Genomic DNA, 16207 nt, shown 5'->3' on the forward strand with positions numbered 1-16207 from the left:
GCTTCTCCAGGGGATCTTCCCAACCTAGGGATCAAACCTGGGTCTTCTGCATCACAGACAGATTCTTTACCATCTGAGCCATGAAGGAAGCCCATGTCTACTATTTAAATACGGTGGTGGTTTAGTCGCTAAGTCATGTCCAACTCTTGCGAACCCATGGACTGTAGCCTGCCAGGCTCCTCTATCCATGAGATTCTCCAGGCAAGAATACTAGAGTGGGTTGCCATTTCCTTCTCCAGGGGATCTTCCCAATCCTGGAATCAAACCTGGGTCTTCTGCATTGCAGGCAGATTCTTTACCAATTGATCTATGAAAGAAGCCCCATTTAAATATAGTATCTACTCTATTTCTATCTGTTTTCTGATCAGTTGAACCATATGAAATTGCCATTTTGGATATTAAAAGTGGTTGAATACTGTCAATTTCATTTGGTTAGAACAAATCCCCTAGTGTCCTATGTATGACTCTGTGCACTGCTTCCAAACCCCACCCTTACCCCACACCATCCAAACCCCTCCCCCTCCCCCACTTGTGACTATGGGAAAGTTATTTAACTGTTATATGTCTCAGTTATCACCCTGTTCTCAGTTCTATGTCTCAGTTGTCACCCTGCTTATTTAACTTCTATGCAGAGTACATCATGAGAAACGCTGGGCTGGAAGAAGAACAAGCTGGAATCAAGATTGCCAGGAGAAATATCAATAACCTCAGATATGCAGATGACACCACCCTTATGGCAGAAAGTGAAGAGGAACTCAAAAGCCTCTTGATGAAAGTGAAAGTGGAGAGTGAAAAAGTTGGCTTAAAGCTCAACATTCAGAAAACGAAGATCATGGCATCTGGTCCCATCACTTCATGGGAAATAGATGGGGAAACAGTGGAAACAGTGTCAGACTTCATTGTTTTGGGCCCCAAAATCACTGCAGATGGTGTGATTAATTTCATGACTGCAGCCATGAAATTAAAAGACGCTTACTCCTTGGAAGGAAAGTTATGACCAACCTAGATAGCATATTCAAAAGCAGAGACATTACTTTGCCAACAAAGGTCCATCTAGTCAAGGCTATGGTTTTTCCAGTGGTCGTGTATGGATGTGAGAGTTGGACTGTGAAGAAAGCTGAGCACCGAAGAATTGATGCTTTTGAACTGTGGTATTGGAGAAGACTTTTGAGGGTCCCTTGGACTGCAAGGAGATCCAAACAGACCATCCTAAAGGAGATCAGTCCTGGTTGTTCATTGGAAGGACTGATGCTGAAGCTGAAACTCCAATACTTTGGCCACCTGATGCAAAGAACTGACTCATTTGAAAAGACCCTGATGCTGGGAAAGATTGAGGGCAGGAGGAGAAGGGGACAACAGAGGATGAGATGGCTGGATGGCATCACTGACTTGATGGACATGAGTTTGAGTGAACTCCGGGAGTTGGTGATAGACAGGGAGGCCTGGCGTGCTGCAATTCATGGAGTCGAAAAGAGTCGGACAAGACTGAGCCACCGAACTGAACTGATATCTCAGTTTCCCTATTTGTAAAGTAGAAATAATTTATCCTATCTCATAATATTCATGGGGAGATTATATATAAAATTTAACAGAATCTCAGGCATATGAAAAATGAAAGTCAGTCAGTCGTGTCTGACTCTTTGTCCATGAAATATATAGTCCATGGAATTCTCCAGGCCAGAATACTGGAGTGGGTAGCCTTTTCCTTCTCCAGGGTTTCTTCCCAACCCAGGGATTGAACCTAGGTCTCCCCATATTGCAGATGGATTCTTTACCAGCTGAACCACAAGGGAAGCCCTTGCATATAATTAATGATAAATAGCAGTAAGTGTTAACTTATAGTCACTGGTTTATTTTACTGGACTCCTCATTTACACTATAAGGTCATTGAGGGCATATACCGAATATTATTTGAGTTTATTACCCCATAGCCAAGAAAAGCAACAAAGATAGGTGACTAATAGATGTTTATTGAATAAATGAAGACCTAGGTATGAGTTCCCATGCAGATATACACCAGCTATATGATCTTGGGCAAGCCAGTCAGCCCTCTGAACCTCTTTATTTTAATCTGTAAAATGAGTAAAATAATTTTAAAATGCCATTTCTACAGAACTTCCTGGTGGTCCAGTGGTTAAGACTTCACCTTCCAATGCAAGGGGTGAGGGTTTTATCCCTGGTTGGGGAGCCAAGAAACACACATGCCTCATGGCCAAATAAATAAATAAAATGAAAGCAATATTGTAACATATTCAATGAAGACTTTTAGAATGATCCACATCAAAAGAATATTTTAAAAAACAAAATGCCTTTTCTATCTCCTAACATTTTTGTAGCTATTGAACAGCATTCATCAATTCTACAAATATTTTTAGTGTCTGCTATATACGTGCTTGGGAGTATACATAGTGCCACAATATTTTGGCAGTGAAGAAGCGTTGTCATCTGTAAAACTTTGATCATATGCAAGAGGTTACTTATAGAAAGAATCAACCACTGGGCATGAGGAAAAAAAAAGATATCTTCATATGAAAGGTTCCCAGAAGATAGAGAAAAATGAAGCGTTTACACTGATTCAGAGACCCGAGGTCTGATAGCAGGGCAATAACAGTCCATAATAAGAGTTTTTAAAATTGTCCTATAATACACATTTCACAGTCTTTGACATAAAGTTAAAAATAATTCCTTCTTCTACAGCTTGAGGATGTTGAATATCCTTAAAGTGAAAGTGAAAGTCTCTCAGTCGTGTCTGACTCTTTGCGAACCCATGGATTATACAGTCCATGGAATTCTCCAGGCCAGAATTCTGGAGTGGGTAGCCTTTCCTTTCTCCGGGGGATTTTCCCAACCCAGGGATCGAACCCAGGTCTCCCGCATTGAAGGCAGATTCTTTACCAGCTGAGCCACATGGGAAGCCCTGAATATCCTTAGACTGTGTATATTTAATGCAGAGGGAAGAAGGCTAGAGTGATAAAGCCGTGAGGGACCTTACATGGGAAGGGAAGGGGTGATGGCTGTTTGGGGTCAAGTTTATTAGCTAACAGGTCTCTCTGGTGGCCCATCATCTTTCTAAAAACATCAGAGGAAAGGGTTGAAAGGATTGAAATTGACACTATGGTTTGCTACTTGAGATATGAGCCAAGTTCACGGACTGGTCTATAAGAAACTCTCTTTGGCCTCACCGAGTTTCACTGATTGCTTAAAAGGGATCCCCCCTCCCCAATTCCAGACTAGCCCTACCATCCCACACTCCCAAGAACATTTCCATCGTCCCAACACCAACTGTCCCAGCCCAAATGAATACACAAGCAATGGGGAGGGAGGGAGGAGTCGTTCATTCGGGACCAGGAAGATGAGCAAACAACACTTCGACTTGGTGCAGAGCCAAGAAGCAAAGATCCTCAAGGGAAAGGGTTAGGAGAGGATTACCACGAGTGCCCCCTGAGCATCGACCATGTGCACGACTCTGGAGTAGAGGATTTACACACATCCTGCTAAAAAAAAGAAAAAAAAGGCTTATTCCAGGAAAACATTCTTCTCATTTGATAAATGGACAGAGTCAAAGCAGACATGATGTGGAGTAAAAATGAGTTGGTAGGAAGTCTAAAATTTTTTTCAAAATAAAAAATTTTAAAAAGCTAGATTGATAGATACTAATCTGTTACCCAAGTGTTGACTCTTGGTTGCAAGTGACAGAAATCCAATGATACTCAGAAAAGTGGAATATTGGGGCGACCCATGGAAGCCATGAGGGCAATTCCACTGGACCTCAGGTATAATGGAAATCAAAGACTTGGACACTCCCCAGATAACCTCGTCTCTTAAGCCACCTCCTCTCTGAGTGTTTATTCCATTTTCTTGCTGTCTCCCATACTGGCCTTCTCCAATTCTGACCAACACCTCTCAAGCTTTGCCTCTTTACAGTCCTGAAGATAGATAGAGTGTCTTTCCCAGTTCCAGGTCCCCAATTCTCAGGAAAGGAATCTGATCATATTAGATGCCCATCTATGGACCATCTGGAGTCAACTCTGCACAGGAATGGCTTAACACTTTTCTAACAAGTCAGGGTCTAGAGTAAACTTCTGGATGGAGTGAGAGGGGAGACCAAGGATATCTGGGCAGATACTCAGCGTGGGGGTGAAGGGATATAATGGTGTAAGAAAAAGGGCTTGAATGTTGTTCCTGCAGGATAGAAATACCTACCATTCAGAAGCTTTCTGTATAACCAAAGAGGTAACATTTACCAATGATCAGTGCTAGTGTCTGAAGCCTGGCTATAGGCATGCTGGGCATTTGGACTTGGTTGTGGGCTGAAACAGTGTGAAAAGGGGAAGGAGTGTGATCAGCAGTTAGTCATGCATGTGTTAACCATGTCTTGTACTGGTGCTTTGTGTATATATGTCTCGTGCAACTTTTATTCCCATCTTGTTGGCATGGAAACCGAGACCCCAGGAGGTAAGGTGACTTCCTCAAAGTCACAATTGTAATTAATAGTAAAAACAGATTCTAAGTCATGGAGCAGAGGGAGCGAGGTCCAAGAGGAAGGGAATATATGTATTCATAGAGCTGATTTCAGCTTTCCAGGTGGCACTAGTGATAAAGAACCTGCCTGCCAATCAGGAGACTTAAGAGATGAGTGTTTGGTCCCCAGGTCGGGAAGATCTCCTGGAGGTGGGCATAGCAACCCACTCCAGTATTCTTGCCTGGAGAATCCCATAGACAGAGGAGCTGGGGGGACTGCAGTCCATAGGGTTGCAAAGAGTCAGATACCACTGAAGCGACTCAGCATGCACGCATAGCTGATTCACTTCAGTGTACAGCAGAAACAAACACAATGTTGTAAAGCAATTGTACTCTGATAAAAAAAACAAAGAACAATTCTAAAAGTGGTGCCATTTCTAAAACCTCTGTTACTCTGAAATCAAGCTCATCCCTGTTATTTTTTGAACTTCAAAAAAGTTTGAACTTTAAAGCATAAAGTTAGGTGGCAAAGATTTGGTTTCCTTCTGATTTCTGTAAAGCTTTGGGTTTCCACTCTGGCCTCAGGGAGCTGCTTGCCAACATCTCTGAATCAGTCAAACCATCCCTTTAAGAAATGAAAAAGTGCAACCAACTGAGCCTCGAGTGATTCATGGTGCCCAATATACATATTTATAGGCTACATGCAAGGGTGAAATCCACTCGAGGCTCTCTTTTTCACACCCCCACGCATCTGTGCGCCTGCATCAGGCACTTAAAGGGACCGAAGCCCCTGCCACTTATTCACCCACACGTGTCTGTGATGGAGTCTGAACTCTCCATGAACCACCACCAACTCGCAGAGCCAAACTCTAAGTGCCCATCTGTGGAAGCAGAGTTCCAAAATGAGAATTCTGCTCTTGGTCCCTAGAAACATTCTTCTAGTTGTTTTTGTTTTTGTTTTTTTTTCTCTTTCATTTCTCTTCCGTTGGAGATCTGGGGTGATTGGCAAGTGGTTTGGACTGATCTGGGTTTGAGGGTTTGCTCCTACTGACTCTGACCTTGAACTTGTCTCTTAAGCCTTTTGAGATTTAATGTCTTCTCTTTAAAAAGGAGCTATTAAAAACCATGGGACTGCTGTCATGAGCGAAGTGTGGGACAGGATTTTAGGAAAACTGCAAGACATAGCAAATGCCTCTGGGGTAGTAATGGATGGCAGCTGATACAACTGCAAAGCTGGAAAGGGCAACAGGAGGAGGTGGTTACTGGTACCCAGAGAAGGCAGCCATGTGGAAAAGACTACATGAATGAAACTAGAGTCTAGAGCAGGATGGTGCAGCCGGCTCATCTGTTGTCACCTGGGAGGGAGGGAGCCAGGGAACATGAATACCTTGACCATATTCTGCTCGTTCCCTCCAACATCTGCTGGCGCCTCCTTTGGTTAAATCTATGTAGAAGCTGGAGGAATAAAGGACCCATGTGGTCCATACAGGTTCGCATCCTCGTACCCAGAGCAGGATGGAGAGGGGTGGAGGGTGAACCTGGAGGGGCCCATGGGAGACATCCAGCTCAAGTATCGAACAGAGAGAGAGAGATGCAAGTAGAGTGCTTCATCACAGAGGTTGGCATGGGATACGTGTTTAATAAATAGTGACCTTAATTACACAATCAAAGTGTGAAGAATTACAGTGCTACCACTTGGGGATTCTTTTCAACTTCAATCTTGATGTGCAAGTTTATGGAAAAATTAGGGAAAGATGCCCGGAGCCAGCGTGAGGAACTCCGCCCGTGGCAAAGGTCATGAGGAAGGAGGCTCGGCATACCCAAAGGCGGGATTGAGCCTCAGGAGTCCCCCTGGAAATTCTCGAGCATCTACCCCCCAAACCAGAGTCTGCCTACCTTACTGCTTTGTGCTCTCACCTATACCTCTGACTTTACGGGGGTCTGTCCCCCACCACCATCTTTCTCTCTGAAAAAGAGTTAACTTACAGCTCCAGTTAATAAAGTTCCTGGGCGTGAAAAGAGTGTTTTAGTTCACAACCGTGAGAGGCATGAGATGTTCTAAACTGTCTAAATACAGATTCCTTTGAGCAGTTAAAAGATTGATTAGAAATTGTATTGGTGAAGGGTTTTTCACTTGTTGGGCCAATGTTTGCTGCTAAGTTTCCATATCCCTTACCTACTGTGTTCCTGGAAGTGTATTGATGAATATAATTGGTGTATAGGAATGTAAGTAGTAGCTTTAATGTTTGTAACCTTGGACCCTTGAGTTAATTCTTTTCTTCTTGTAGCCCACCACACCTTTGCCCTATAGAAATGCAACTTTATCTAATGCTTTCGGAGGGTGGCGCCTGACTTTAGAATAATCACCTTTAGAGAAAAATAAGTTTTCTGGAGAAAGGATCTTAAAATGTTGACAGACCCCACTCCCTGGCCAGAAGATGATGTAAATCACCTAAACTTTTGCATATGATAAGTTTGAAAGCCTGGCTTCGATTAGGATCAAGGACTGCTGTCCTTGCATGACTCTACCCCTTCCCCCATTATCCTCTATGCACAACTTAAGGTATAAAAACTGTTTTGGAAAATAAAGTGCGGGCCTTGTTCACCGAAGCTTGGTCTCCCCATGTTGTTCTTTCTCTCACCTTCCAGCTGAATTTCCATCTAGAGTGTGGAGGCTCATCAAGCCTACTAATTATGCCTGGGCTTCTAAGATCTGACCGGGGAGGCCTTAGTGTCTCCTCTCCTTCGGGAGAACAGGAGGATGCCTGCGGCCTACATAGGTGACGTAAATTCCTTGCTTTGGAATTTTATTAGCTTTCCACGTAAACCAAGTTATTCAGCCTCTTTTCTCCACTGAATTTTCCTGCCGAGCTATCCTTATTCCATTACTCTTTATATCTCTAATTAATATTTAATTAAAGCTATTGTATCCAGTTCGCCGACACCGTCCCTGCTTTGAATTCCCTGGATCCACCGGGGCTGGACCCCGGCAGAAAGATAATTCCCATTTTCCATGTTCTTTGTTTTGAAGATTTGCTGATCCTCTCCACCCAGCAGTGCCCTCTGGCACTTTCTACATTTCTTCTTTGTTGTTGTTCAGTCGCTAAGTCGTGTTCAACTCTTTGTGACCCCATGGGCTGCAGCACTCCAGGCTTCCCTGTCCTTCACTATCTCCCAGAGTTTAATTCAAGCTTAAATTGAAGAAAGTAGGGAAAGCCACTGGACCATTCAGGTATGACCTAAATCAAATCCCTTATGATTATACAGTGGAGCTGGGGAATAGATACGAGGGATTAGATCTGGTAGACAGAGTGCCTGAAGAATTATGGGTGGAGGTTCATAACATAGTATAGGAGGCGATGATCAAAACCACTCTCAAGAAAAAGAAACAGAAGGCAACGTGGTTGTCTGAGAAGGCCTTACAAATAGCCGAGAAAAGAAGAGAAGCAAAAGGGAAAGAGATACCCAACTGAATATAAAGTTCCAAAGAATAGCAAGGAGAGATAAGAAAGCTTCTTAAGTGAACAATGCAAAGAAATAGAGGAAAACAATAGAATGGGAAAGACTAAAGATCTCTTTCAAGAAAATTGAAGATATCAAGGGAACATTTCATGCAGAGATGGGAACAATAAAGGCAAGGATCTAACAAGCAGAAGAGATTAGGAAGAGGTGGCAAGAATGCACAGAAGAACTGTACAAAAAAGGTCTTAATGATCCGGATAACCACGATGATGTGGTCACTCACCTAGAGCCAGACATCCTGAAGTGTCAAGTCAAGTGGGCATTAGCATGCATTGAAGTGAAGTGAAGTGAAGTCGCTCAGTCGTGTTTGACTCTTTGAGACCCCATGGACTGTAGCCCTCCAGGCTCCTCCGTCCATGGGATTTTCCAGGCAAGAATACTGGAGTGGGTTGCCATTTCCTTCTCCAGCAGATCTTCCCAACCCAGGGATCGAACCCAGGTCTCCCGCATTGTAGGCAGATGCTTTTACTGCCTGAGCCACCAGGGAAGTCCTTAGCAAGCATTACTACTAAAGTTTCTTCTTAGGGAAGACATTCATTCATTCATTCATGGTTTACTCAACAATGATTGACTCAGCACCATCTCTGTGCCAGGCATGGTACAGGGCACTGAACCCACAGTGATGGACACACATCTAGTCTCTGTGTTTGCAGGCTATCAGAGGGCAGGAACACTAAGCTCCTTCAGTAAGTCTGAACAAGTTCTGTTCAGAGAGTGCATTCGTTAAGTCCAATTTGTTCATAAGTCCAACAAAGTAAGCCTAAACCCCCAACTATAACAATCAGCTACATAGTACTGTACTGTAATAGATTTACAATACTTTTCACACAAACAATATATAAAAAGAAACAAAGAAAACATTTAAAATCTTACAGTATAGCACCTTGAAAATACAGTAGTACAGTACAACAGGGCTTCCCAGATGACTCAGTGGTAAAGAATCTGCCTGCCAGTGAAGGAGATGCCAGAGATGTGGGTTTGATCCCTGGGTCAGGAAGATCCCCTGAAGAAGGAAATGGCAACCCACTCCAGTGTTCTTGCCTGGGAAATCCCATGGACAAAGGAGTCTGGCGGGCTACAGTCTATGGGGTCACAGAGAGTTGGACACAACTGAGCAACTGAGCATGCATGCACAGTACAACAGCTGCCATTCAAGGGCTGGCATTGAGTGAACAGGCAAGAAGAGTTACTGGAGGAAGGAGAGGAGATGGGAGATGGTCGAGCTGAAGGACCACCAGCAATAGAAGATTGAGAGCGTTCTGCTGAAAGTGAAAACTTTCATCTCAGGTTCAAAGGATGTGTTAACAAAATAAGTCACTCGTTATACACAAATAAATAATACAACTATTTATTAGATAATGATCTAGCTTACTTTCAATATACTAACATTAAAAGAAAACAGAAACAGAAAGAGCACAGAATACATCACCAAATTGGGTTTTGGCCAGCATCCAGACTTAAACAGCACTGGGAAGTCCTGTGTCACAGCACATCTGGAGTCCCAGTTGGGAAAAGGTCCCAGGCAGCATGTCTGCTCTCTGGGTGAGACTTCAAAGATTGCAGTTCAGGGTTCCTGTTTATAATCCCAGGATGGAGGCAAACTGATTTCACCATCAATCTGTGACCAAATTGCAACCCTTTTAATGTGAATGCTGTTTGTTTTGTCTTGGAAAACTTGGAATGTAGCTAAACCCAGGGCTTGGTTGGCCAGACCCCTCCAGGATCCCAACAATCTCAAGATTCCTCCCCATCTTATCTAAGGCGCTGCAAGTCTTGCACTCACAGCAGGCAGTCACTCCCAGTCACTCCCAGTCAGGGCAGTGTCCAGGCAGGTTAGAAGCAAGGTCAGAGGTCTGCTCTGCTTTGTCTCTGAAGCCTAAATAAGACTATTTTTTAAATTTCCCTAACAGAGGGCAAGATGCAATTTCATTCATGCCTGATATTGATGGGGTGCACATTCGCCCCTTTTTTTTTTTGCTGCACTGGGTCTTCATTGCTTTGTGTGGGCTTTCTCTAGTTGTGGCAAGCGGGGGCTACTCTTCATGGCAGTGCTCAGGCTTCTCATTGCCGTGGCTTCTCATTGCCGTGGCTTCTCTTGTGAAGCAGAGGCTCTAAGCACGCGAACTTCAGCAGTTGTGGTCCACAGACTCAGTAGCTGTGGCTCGTGGGCCCTCGAGTGTGGGCTTCAGTAGCTGCAGAAGCAGGTTCGGTAGTTGTGGCACATGGGCATATTGGTTTCTTTGGAAGTTAGCAACTTGAAGGTTCCTATGTAGGGAACTTACTGTAGTGATGAAGCAGCATGTGAGATGTGAGATGGAGGTAGGTGTGGGTGAGCAAGCACCTCCACAGCTTGATTGGAGCTCCAGCCTGATGCTGTTTGAAAATCAACCATCAAGGATTAGCAAAGAGAAGAAGCTCTCCACAAAGGAAGACATCGTTAAATGCAAAGGTTTGAGGATTAGCCAAAGTCGTTGCCAGCCCCAACTTTGGTGTCTTTCCAATTCTTTGGTCTTTCCAACTTTGTGGTGGGGTGTGTATTTAAAGGAATAAGTGTAGGGTCGTTAATTGCTTATAGAAAAAAAAGAGTCTTGTTTATGTGCTGAGCGCATTCTCTTCCAACTAATTAGCTCAACAAAGCTGAACACAGAGTCATTTCTGACCCTCCTTAGGCAATTAAACATAAGTGTTTTCTACTATCTATAAGCCTTTCACCGCCTTCTGAATTGCTGCTGCCAAGGAGGGGTGTGCAAGGGATGTGCATGCGTATAGCTCCCTTTCTAGCAAAGAAATCACGGTGGCGTCCGGGGTCCTAGTTGTGACGCCTGCCTTGGTCCATTCTCAGCCTCTTATCTCTGTCTGTCTGCAAAGGAAAATTGCAAAAAAGAAAAAGAAATTGAAAAGGTCTGACTTGGTTGCCCCAGCAGATGCCCAGCATACTGGGGGAGAAAGAGCATAGCCCCCAAAATGGCAGGACCCTAGAACAGGGGTCCCCAAACTCCAGGATCTAATGCCTGATGATCTATGGTGGAGTTTATGTAATGAAATAGAAATAAGGTGTACAATGAATGTAAAGTGCTTGAATCATCCTGAAACCACTCCCACTTCCATGAAACTGGCCCTTGGTGCCAAAAAGGTTGGGGACCACTGCCTAGATGACTCCCTCCCCTGCCATCTGGGAGCAGCAGAGGATAAATGCTAATGCTAATGCTAATAAGTCACTTCGGTCGTGTCCAACTCTGTGCGACCCCATAGACAGCAGCCCACCAGGTTCCCCCGTCCCTGGGATTCTTCAGGCAAGAACACTGGAGTGGGTTGCCATTTCCTTCTCCAATGCAGGAAAGTAAAAAGTGAAACTGAAGTCGCTCAGTTGTGTCCGACTCTTTGCGACCCCATGGACTGCAGCCTACCAGACTCCTCCGTCCATGGGATTTTCAAGGCAAGAGTACTGGAGTGGGGTGCCATTGCCTTCTCCAAGAGGATAAATGGAGGTGGCCAATTGTCCTGAAATAGATGTGGTGATATTCCCAAGGTTCTGAATGATGCACTTAGTGCAGAGACAGCAGGGTGATGCTGACAGGGCAAAGAGCGCCTTGGGCATCTCCCTGCTTCCCATGCCCCAAGAAAGGGTGACCAAACGCTCCTGTGTTCAAGAGAGGCCGAGCGTGATTGAAGACAGGAGTGACCATGGCTTTTACCAGGAGGGATGGAGTGGTTCTCAAGGCATGCTAGCACAGACTGATAATGACAGAAAAATAGAACACTTCCTCCCTTAGCATGGTGTGACTCAAGAAGCCTCAGAGTTAACACTTCCTCCCTCAGCATTATGTGACTCAAGAAGCCTCAGAGTTAAGCCACAACATGTTGAGAAAGAAGAAGAGAGAAACCCTAAATAGTCCAAGATTTCCTTTTCTCTGCTTGGTGGAACTGAGACTCAAAACAAAAATTAAGGTGTTTTATAAAAAAGAAAGTTTCCTATCTTGCCATTGTCCCCTTTCTGCCACACATACACCAAGTAAAGCACAGGTCCAAGTGTCAGAATCTCTGGGTGTGAGGCTCTAGTCTAACTGGCTGTTAATAGCTGTGAAAACCCATTTTGCAGATGAGGAAACTGAGGGATAGAAAGGTTAAGAAACATGTGGCTGGTAACTGACCGAGGCAGAATGCTAATTCATGTCAGTTTGTCCCCTAAACCTTCATGTTTAATAGCTACAACTATCCTCTGAGAAATCTGTGTGCAGGTCAGGAAGCAACACTTAGAAATGGACATGGAACAACAGACTGGTTCCAAATTGGGAAAGGAGTACGTCAAGGCTGTATATTGTCACCCTGCTTATTTAACTTATATGCAGAGTACATCATGAGAAATGCTAAAGCACAAGCCGGAATCAAGATTGCCAGGAGAAATATCAATAACCTCAGATATGCAGATGACACCACCCTTATGGCAGAAAGCAAAGAAGAACTAAAGAGCCTCTTGGTGAAAGTGAAAGAGGAGAGTGAAAAGGTTGGCTTAAAGTTCAACATTCAGAAAACGAAGATCATGGCATCTGGTCCCATCACTCATGGTAAATGGATGGGGAAACAGTGACGAAATTTATTTTGGGGGGCTCCAAAATCACTGTAGATGGTGACTGCAGCCATGACATTAAAAGACACTCCTTGGAAGAAAAGTTATGACTAACCTAGACAGTATATTAAAAAGTAGAGACGTTACTTTGCCAACAAAGGTCCATCTAGTCAAAGATATGGTTTTTCCAGGAGTCATGTGAGAGTTGGATTATAAAGAAAGCTGACCGCAGAAGAATTGATGCTTTTGAACTGTGGTGTTGGAGAAGACTCTTAAGAGTCCCTTGGACTGCAAGGAGATCCAACCAGTCCATCCTAAAGGAGATCAGTCCTGGGTGTTCTTTGGAAGGAATGATGCTGAAGCTGAAGCTCCAATACTTTGGCCACCTGATGCAAAGAACTGCCTCATTTGAAAAGACCCTGATGCTGGGAAAGAGTGAAGGTGGGAGGAGAAGGGGACTACAGAGGATGAGATGGTTGGATAGAGTCACCAACTCAGTGGACGTGAGTCTGGGTAAACTCCGGGAGTTGGCGATGGACAGGGAGGCTTGCTGTATTGCAGTCCATGGGATTGCAAAGAGTCAGACATGACTGAGCGACTGAACTGAACGGAACTGAACTACTCCTCTGAGAACAATATATTTACATTCATGAAATGGAGGGTTCTAGGTGACATGATGCAGGCAATTGCTGATTACCTAATCAGATATGGATAATTATTTTTTTAATAGAATCATTCATTCTCAAGACTTGTTTTTTGGGGAGGTATTTCAGCTTTTATCTTATTTTTAATCAATTTTTATTAGAGTATAGTCTGGGCTCCAAAATCACTACAGATGGTGACTGCAGCCATGAGATTAAAAGATGCTTACTCCTTGGAAGGAAAGTGATGACCAACTTAGATAGCATATTCAAAAGCAGAGACATTACTTTGCCAACACAGGTTCATCTAGTCAAGGCTATGGTTTTTCCTGTGGTCATGTATGGATGTGAGAATTGGACTGTGAAGAAGGCTGAGCACTGAAGAATTGATGTTTTTGAACTGTGGTGTTGGAGAAGACTCTTGAGAGTCCCTTGGACTGCAAGGAGATCCAACCAGTCCATTCTGAAGGAGATCAGCCCTGGGATTTCTTTGGAAGGAATGATGCTAAAGCTGAAACTCCAGTACTTTGGCCACCTCATGCGGAGAGCTGACTCTTTGGAAAAGACTCTGAGGCTCGGAGGGATTGGGGGCAGGAGGAGAAGGGGACGACAGAGGATAAGATGGCTGGATGGCATCACTGACTCGATGGACGTGAGTCTGAGTGAACTCTGGGAGTTGGTGATGGACAGGGAGGCCTGGCGTGCTGCGATTCATGGGGTCGCAAAGAGTCGGACACGACTGAGCAACTGATCTTATCTGATCTGATCTGATAGTTGCTTTACAATGCTGTGTTAGTTTTTACTGTACAGTAAATTGAATCGATATGTGTGCATATACCTCCTCTTTTTTTGGACTTCCTTCCCATTTCGGTCACCACAGAGCACAGAGTAAAGTTCCCTGTGCTATACTGTAGGATCTCATTATCAATAGTGTATATATGTCAATCCCAATCTCCCGATTCATCCCACCCCTCTCCCCCTTCTGCTTTGCTAATAAGATCATCTATACCATTTTTCTAGATTCCACATATATGCATTAATATAGATATGGATTATTATTAGCAAGAGTCTCAAGGGCATCTTCTGGAGTCAGTTTACTAGCTTGTACAAGAGAAAACTTGCAGCAACAAATTCTGAGACCCTTCTGTCAGCCCCAGCAAAACCAAGGAGACATGTGATTAGATGAACAGCATGCGTGCATTCCCTCCTCCAGTGGATCTTCCCAACCTTTTCATAGCAGCAATAAGAAACTAATACAAACTGTTACATATAGAAAATATCAGATGGCCTGGTAGTGCATCACAATCACTTCTGCAGTTTGTTAGAAGCATTTCCCCCAAGAACCACCCCAGGCATAAAGATTCATTAATCTGAGAGAATGGAATGGCTACCCACTCCAGTATTCTTGTCTGGAGAATTCCATGGACAGAAGAGGCTGGCAGGCTTTAGTGCATGGGGTCGCAAAGAGTCAGACAAACTGAGTGATTAAAACTTTCTTTTCCAGCCAGTGAATGCATTTTTAACATCCTTCCCTCCCCAGATCCCCAGGTAGTTCCGATTCAGGGGGATTGAGAAATATTCTACTGGGGTAACGGAGACTATGAGGACCTAGAAGTTCACTATTCAGAAAACAAGCGATGATTTTTGTAGTATGTTTGGCAGAATCTCTAAGCTCTGAGCAAGTTACTCATTAAATCCTGCATTGTTCACACTGGAAAGGACCTTGGAGGGACGGTCCAAATGCTTAAATTTTTCAGACCTAGGAATGGAGTCAACAGGAGGGCCAGGGTTTCTAGGGAGTAAACTATCAATTTTGAGTCTGGATCAGAATTTAGTGTTGCAGAATAATTCCATTAGACCAAAGCAAAAGGGCAACATGAGTTCTTTCTAGGGTGCCATCTTTTATTTGGGGAAGACAATATTGATTTGAAAGCGAGTTTTTTCTAAACAGCTCAAACAAAATAAAAAACCCAACTCTCATGCTCATGTGTAATTATGGGGTTGCATACTTTCACATTATATTTTCCTTCTATCTCTTCTACCACTATGGATGTATCTATCATGTACATCCCTGGATTTTAAAAAGGTTTTCTATTAGTGGAATTTTATGAATTTTTACAGTTTACCTGGGGTTGCTAGTGAAATGAAAAAGATGATGCATTTTTTAAAACTTTCTGAGCACTTTCTCCCAAAAAAACGGAGATAAAAAATGCACTGGGATGACCCAGAGGGATGGTACGGGGAGGGAGGTGGGTGGGGAGATCAGGATGGGGAACATGTGTACATCCATGGCGGATTCATGTTGACGTATGGCAAAACCAATACAATATTATAAAGTAATTAACCTCCAATTAAAATAAATAAATTTAAATTAAAAAAAAACTTTAGAAAATAAACTGTAATAAAAGAATGCTAAGGTGTATCCCCTGAAAACAGAGTGTCCTATGTCAGGCCCAACACCTGTTGCCTTGTGACGGATCCCTAAAAGGCTCTGTCAGAGGGTCAGGAGCACAGAATCCTCCTACAGGTTACAGCACAAATCCTGGTCAACCAGAACCCTGAAATGAGGCACTGTTCTTAGAGACTCCTATTGGACTTTACATTTCTGTGTCTCCATTCAGTTATGAATGTGTACAAAATGGCAATCCACTCCAGTATTCTTTCCTGGAAAATCCCATGGACAGAGGAGCCTGGCGGGCTACAGTCCATGGGGCCGCAAGAGTCGGACACGACTGAGTGACCATGTGCACCTGTGTGTCATACATGTGTGCTTGTGTGTGCCTGTGTGTCCTGGTGAGCCAAAACGGTAATGAGAGATTATCCTACTAAGTGAAGTAGGTCAGACAGAGAAAGACAAATACCATTTGATATGGCTTATGTGTGGAATCTGAAAAAAGTGTTACAAATGAACTTGTTTATAAAACAGAAATAGACTCACCAACATAGAAAACAAACATATGGCTCCCAAAGGGTAAAGATGGGGTCAGGGATAAATTAGAGGGTTGGAAATAACATA

This window comes from Bos grunniens, chromosome 25, assembly GCF_055505025.1.
Source record: "Bos grunniens cultivar Pamir isolate PY7600 chromosome 25, Bosgru_T2T1.0, whole genome shotgun sequence".
NCBI lineage: Eukaryota > Metazoa > Chordata > Mammalia > Artiodactyla > Bovidae > Bos > Bos grunniens.